The sequence below is a fragment of the Triturus cristatus genome, chromosome 8 (assembly GCF_964204655.1).
Source record: "Triturus cristatus chromosome 8, aTriCri1.1, whole genome shotgun sequence".
In the NCBI taxonomy this organism is placed as follows: Eukaryota; Metazoa; Chordata; class Amphibia; order Caudata; family Salamandridae; genus Triturus; species Triturus cristatus.
Genome location: NC_140591.1, coordinates 1,610,842,006 through 1,610,849,019, shown reverse-complemented (window position 1 = coordinate 1,610,849,019; position 7,014 = coordinate 1,610,842,006). Strand labels below are relative to the sequence as shown.

At 51.4% G+C, this 7,014-nt stretch overlaps 1 non-coding gene across 1 annotated transcript; it reads left to right on the top strand.

Annotated features, from left to right (window-relative positions):
• Positions 1-6,064: 6,064 nt before the first annotated feature.
• Positions 6,065-6,206, top strand: LOC146806331 (U4 spliceosomal RNA). Its single transcript, XR_014968364.1, has one exon. It is a non-coding gene; the product is annotated as a U4 spliceosomal RNA (small nuclear RNA).
• The last annotated feature ends 808 nt before the right edge of the window (positions 6,207-7,014 follow it).

The window sequence follows — 7,014 nt, the reverse complement described above, 5'->3', positions numbered from 1 at the left end:
CTGGTAATTTGGTGCAGCAGGAAATAGCTCTGTTGGGCAGTACGCAGGAGGTTTCAATTTGGGCATCGCATTTCCTTGTGACATTGGCGATTTTTTGTGATTGGGGGCAAATTATAGGAGCGTGCTCAGTGGCAGGGGGCATTTGAGGGGTGTTTATAGCGGCATCATATAACAAGAGACTGTATGAGTTGGATCCAAGTTTATTGTTGTTTATCCATAGCATATGCTAACCTGGTTTTTCATTGTAGGAGTACATAGTGGGGTACTCTTCATACTAGAACTGAAGGAGGTGAGACAGAGGGTTTCGCTGTAACGGGACACAGTCAGGCCTGCACTTCACTGTTTCTGTGGGCCGCCGGGCTAGAGTTCGCTCACCTACCGCCCAGGCTAGCTGGTGTGGCGCGGTCCCAGTTGCTTGGTGCTTACGGCCAGTTTATGTACCCCCAACGTACAGGTAAGGACCTGGATAGGTCCCATTTAGGTGACAAATAGCATTGTGCTCGCAGGTATAATTGCTGATCAGTGTGAGGGTTACCTGGCAATTGTTGGCCCACACGAAATGGCTAGTAAACAGGGGGCAAAGCGTTCCCACATGGAACATATGTTGGAATCTATGATGCGCAGGATGGCGACAATGGATAGGAGATGGGGAAAGGTAGAGCAAATGGGGCATAGCCTGGCGGAGCTCAGACAGAAAGTAGATGACCAGGGTGGCCCATCCGGCAGGCCCAAGCGAACAATAGTGCCCCCAAAACCCAGAGGGGAATTAGAATCACTCCCCAAGCGGGCTCGAAACAGGAAGGGGAAGAACCAAGACCCCACACCAAGGCAACCTTTTGGGGAGATTCCTTCTGGGGAGGGTCCCTCAGGTCTTCCAGTCACACCAGAGAGCCCTATAGCTATACCAGAGGTAGCGCCAAGTGTCCCATTGACCCCTGTGCCTTCCCTGCCTGTGCCTGCACCAAGTTCGGTGCCTCCAGCAGCTACGCCGGTGGTACCAATGATAATCCCAGTGGTGCCCACACCATGCCCAAAGGTTCCGGTCCTGAATCCAGTGCCCCCCCCCCCCGGTTTTAGCACCAGCAGAGGTTGGTCAGGTACCGCCGGATTTAGCAGCGCAGATAGCGGCAGTCCTCCCTTGGTTAGGAAAGGGGGAATGTTACCACCTTCTGTGGGCGCAAGGAAAGTAGGGGGGGACCCATTAGCAGAGGCGCAGAGAATGGTGGCGCGGATTATGGCTGCCCCAAGTGGGGTGCCGAGCCCAGGCCCGAGTAATACCAGTTTACCCCAACCAGCGCAACAAGAGAGTGACATTGGAAAAGACAAGATGGCGGAGCCAGCTGGAGTTGGGGCAATAGGTAAGGAGGTAGCATTGCCATTGCTGGGCGCGGGTGTACTACCCTCTAGGAGGGAACATTTAGCAAGGCATGTAACACGGGAGGTGAAGGAATTAATATGGTCTGGTACTTATGTCAACATGTTTTCTTTACTTGTGGATAACAGGCAAATGGAGTATGCCAAGAGGCAAAAGGATTGGATGCTTCCCAGTGAATGGCGGGTTGAAATGTCAAGATTCAGGGTGGAGGAGACCCTGACCCATTGGATTAGGGCTTTCTCAGTGTTTATGGCCATAATAGCTGAGCGGTCGCCCAATCTGCAAGCAGAAATGGCTTGTTACCAGAGCAGGGTTACTATGACTCATGATAAATATGGGGGGGTAGGTTGGAAAGAATATGACATGTTTTTCAGGAAGGCTAAGGAATTTGACCCATCACTTACATGGGACCGGGTTGACTCAATCTCATGGTTTGATCAGTTTGGCCCAGGGCAGCCGGGCAATGCAGTGCAAAATTGAAACAAGAGTCACACTTCCCAAGCACCTCAGCCCTTTCGGCCACCACAAACCGGGGACACGGCCCCGGGTGCAGGGAACAGGGGGGGGGTCGAAAAGGGGTATGCTGGGATTTTAGTAGAAAGACATGCACCAGAGCCCAAGGCACTTGTAAATTTAGACACACATGCTCCATGTGTAATCACCCCTCTCACCCAGAATCAAAATGCCTCAAGAAAGGGAATGCATTCTCAGGAAATAGAGGGAGGAAAAAACAAGAATAGGGAAAAGGAAAAAATGGTAACGCATTCACCCATTGACATTTTGGTTATGACTCCTTGGTTAAATAGGCACCCAGATCATGCCACGGCTAGGATGTTATAGGAAGGGTTTTTGTATGGTTTTATGATTCCGGCTGTTGACTATACAGGGACACCAGAGTGTTAAATTCAGCTGTCGGTAAGGTCCAACACAGGGGTAGCAGCAGTTAAAATTGCAAAAGAACTGCGCCTGGGTAGAATAGCGGGTCCGTTTGACCACATCCTCATGCCCAACTTTGTCTGTTCGCCCCTGGGGGTGGTCCCAAAGAAAGATGAGGGGGGGTTCAGGTTGATTCATAATCTGTCAGCCCCTAGAGGCAATTCATTGAATGACGCCATCAACAAAGAAATCTGTAGCGTGAAATATGCTTCTTTTGACCAGGCAGTTGATATGCTAAGGGTTCTGGGACCAGGGGCCTTGCTAGCCAAATCAGATGTTGAATCCGCCTTCCGGCTGCTGCCGGTTCATCCTTTAGATCACCACCTGTTAGGTTTTTAATTTCAGGGGAAATTCTACATGGATATGTGCATGCCCATGGGTTGTTCTGTTTCCTGCGCTTACTTTGAAAAATTCAGTTCATTTTTGGAATGGGTTTTCAGGCAGGCAACGGGGCACCAATATGTCATGCATTATCTGGATGACTTTCTCTTTCTGGGGTCGGCAGGCTCCCGGGAATGCGCAGTGGCATTGCAGGAATTTTGTGTGCTCACGCGTGCTTTTGGGGTCCCTCTGGCACCAGGGAAGACGTAATTAATGTATGATTATGATTCAGATGTTAGACTTGGATAGGAAATACTCTGTATGTCGTGCTACGTTTTCTGCGTAAAAATTGTGTAAATATTGTTTAATTCAATTTTTATTTGTTTTCATGTTTTAATAAATACGGCCGGGAGTTGTACGACCCCCGCCTCCAAAGAAACTCACTCTCATGTCCATCATTAATAAATGTGGTTTATACACAAGGCGGGGGAGGGGGAAGTTCGGTAGTCCCAGGCCATATCAATGGGTGTTCGCAACTCAAGGAGAGCGGGTCTTGGCCCCCCGACCAGGGGTGAAGGGGCGTGCCATTTCCGGGGCTCCCGTTGCCTCGGTCCCTGCTCAGGAGAGACGGGTTCTATACCTCTGCAGATCACTCAAAGCGCTGTATGTCGCAAGTTCGGGGGAGTGGGGGTGTGTGTGCAAGTGAGTGTGTTGGGTCTGTGTGCGGGCAGTGAGTGTGTTGGGTCTGTGTGTGCACAGTGAGTGTGTTGGATCTGTGTGCGAGCAGTGAGTGTGTTGGGTCTGTGTGCGGGCAGTGAGTGTGTTGGGTTTGTGTGCGCGCAGTGAGTGTGTTGGGTCTGTGTGCATTAATGCATGATGTTTAAAATAGTGACATTTACTTCAGATGGCACCGCCAGGGGAAGACACCCATTCAAACAAGATTTTAATTATGGCATTAAAAATAGTGAAATATTATTCTGCGAAACTGGGAAATACTTTCGGGGTTTCCAAAGGAATGTTGGCGGAAGGCTGTCACTAAGTGAGAACGCCTGTCCTTCTTGCATTGAAGGGTTATTGAGTAAACAGCTGTACATCTGCACACCCTTTCCTTGCAGTCCTGCTCTACAACCTTTTGTCGTCACGTGTGCAGTGGTGCTGGGCAGGGGTGATACTTCTCTAAAGTCAAATATCCGTAGTGCTCCCAGTTTCCCTTTTTCAGTGATTTTTACAGATAAATTCACACCGAAAATAGTATGTGTTCTGTCTGCATGAAACATGGAAAATTTGGCTTCGTTTGAGTGACTTTCCATTCTGCCTTTTAACAATTCCAGGGCAACAGCTGAGTAGACAGATGGAATGGGGAGTTAAAACAAGCATTGGCATAGCCAATAGGTCTCGCCTTTGGGACCTTATAAGTGTTTAGCCATGCAACAGTTGATGTGGTTGCACCAAGGAAATTGTGTTGGATAACTAAATACTTATAAGGTCCCAAAGGCGAGATCTATTGGCTATGCCAATGCTTGTATTTCTTGTAGGGGTGGAGAGGGTGTAGAAGGGGAAGGCGCAGTCGCTGTTTCACAAATTAAACAACAAGACGCTTAGACGAGCACCCCCCCTTGCAGAGGTCTTCTCGGGTGGGGACAGACATTTGCCCGAACTCGTACACTGGATCTAGGGCTGGTATCTACAGCTGCAGATTAGAGGCGGACGTGGGGGTACGCAAGCGTAATTTTCCTACTTCCACCCCGAAGCCAGGAGCGGAGACGAGGCATGCGGATAAATGAAATTCATATCAGCGGTTGTTGTTTTGTTGACGCGGACTAAGAAGTGCCTTGAGGTGGAGGGGGCTCGTGGGTGCGGATTCAGGCGGGGTGCTCAACGGAAGCATACCTCTCCGTGCACTGATCTGCATATTCCACGGGCTTCCATTCGCCAGGGGTCCCATGACTTTACATAAAATACATGGCAGAGTAGAAGAAAATTGTGGGGCCATCGTCTGCCCTGCCGCAGGTATGGCGGGGCACCGACCCCCTCCCCCCTCGCCTGCTCTCCCTGATGGGGCGCGCTCTGCCACGTCATCATGACGCGGTGGCTGCGCCACAACGGGGATTGGCCTGAGGGGGCTCCCCCTTGACCCGAAAGCGATTGAGTCGCTTCCGGGTCAAGGGGGAGCAGGGGTCAGGCCGGTTAGAACCGGCCTGGCTAGAACTAGGGGTTAAAAGGCCGGGGAGCGCGGGAGTCGGTCTCTTTGTCCCGCGCTCCCAGGTCTGTCGCACCCAGCCTCTAGGAGGCTGTAAACGTTTAGGCTTCCGGGTCAAGGGGGAGCAGGGGTCAGGCCGGTTAGAACCGGCCTGGCCAGAACTAGGGGTTAAAAGGCCGGGGAGTGCAGGAGTTGGTCTCTTTGTCCCGCACTCCCAGGTCTGCCGCACCCAGCCTCTAGGAGGCTGTAAACATTTTGGGGCAGATTTATGACGACTGGCGCATCCCTGCATATCAGCAGGGATGCGCCAGTTATTATGCGCCACAGCTGCACCACCATGGATGCGCCGCATTTATAATGCAGCGCACCATGGGGCAAAAACGGCACAGATGCGTGACGCATCTGTGCCGAAAAGTGGCGCATTGCTGGAGTTGCGTCGCAAGCGCGACGCAGCTCCAGCAATGATCTGGGGGGCCCTAGCTGTACAATGCTGTGTCAATCCTAACGCCTGCTTCAAGCAGGCGCAGGGTTTTGACGCAGCATGGGCCTAAAAGTGACTGAGTGAAATCTTGTAGATTTCACTCAGCCACTTTTAGGAGGCGTTCCTGCGCCGGAACGCCCCCACCTGCCCTGGAACGCCTACATGTGGTGCAGGGCTTTACAACGTGACGCATCTGGGAGATGCGTCACGTTTGTAAATACCCCGCACCATGGCGCAGGATTTGCGCCGCTGCTGCGTCACAAAAGTGACGCAACGGCGGTGTAAATGAGGCGCAAGTGCAACATAAATCTGCCCCTCAGTTTCTTTCTCGTTGCAGGTTTCGAGTGACGCGGTGGCCGGCGGTTCCTGTCTTTTTCCCCCGAGTGGTCTCGCCATGGAGAGCGGAAGCGGAAACGTGCAGAGGACGGGGCCGGCAGCTACCAAGGAATTTGAACGGCGCACCGGGGAGTTAAGTGAGGCGTGCGCACGTGCTTCCAAGGTACGGGCGAAAGGGGGAATCGGTGAAATCCGTGTGGCATTGGGAGTCACTGTGGCCTAATGGTTAAGGTCTGAGTCTTTTACTGTCAAGGTTACAGGTTCAATTCTCGTTGATTCTATTCAGTTAGATCTCTTTTTTAAGTAGAGGTGCTTATTAGCACAGTAGGCAGCGCGTCAGTCTCCTAATCCGAAGGTACTGAGTTCGGTCCTCAGAGAGGGCATTTCTTTCCTCAGGGGGGCCTTCAAAAACAGGAGCTTTGCGCAGTGGCAGGATCATAGCCAATGAGGTCTAACGTAGGCGCGATTAATGCTTATTGAACACTTTCCTCAATACCCCGCTGTGGCGATTAAAAAAATTATTCGACTTTACAATTTTTCGATAGTCTCAGAGGAGACTGGTAATTTGTTGCAGCAGGAAATAGCTCAGTTGGGCAGTAGGCAGGAGGTTTCAATTTGGGCATCGCATTTCCTGACATTTCCTGACATTGGCGATTTTCTGTGATTCGGGGCAAATTATAGGAGCGTCCTCAGTGGCAGGAGGCATTTGAGGGGTGTTTATAGCGGCATCATATAACAAGAGACTGTATGAGTTGGATCCAAGTTTATTGTTGTTTATCCATAGCTTATGCTAACCTGGTTTTTCATTGTAGGAGTACATAGTGGGTGCTGTTCATACTAGACAAGAAGGAGGTGAGACAGAGGGTATCGCTGTAAGGAGACACAGACAGGCCTGCACTTCACTGTTTCTGTGGGCCGCCGGGCTAGAGTTCGCTCACCTACCGCCCTGGCTAGCTGGTGTGGCACGGTCCCAGTTGCGTGGTGCTTACGGCCAGTTTGTGTACCCCCAACGTACAGGTAAGGACCTGGAAAGGTCCCATTTAGGTGACAAATAGCATTGTGCTCGCAGGTGTAATTGCTGATCAGTGTGTGGGTTACCTGGCAATTGTTGGCCCACACGAAATGGCTAGTAAACGGGGGGAAAAGCGTTCCCGCATGGAACATATGTTGGAATCTATGATGCGCAGGATGGTGACAATGGATAGGAGATGGGGAAAGGTAGAGCAAATGGGGCATAGCCTGGCGGAGCTCAGACAGAAAGTAGATGACCAGGGTGGTCCATCCGGCAGGCCCAAGCGAACAATAGTGCCCCCAAAACCCAGAGGGGAATTAGAATCACTCCCCAAGCGGGCTCGAAACAGGAAG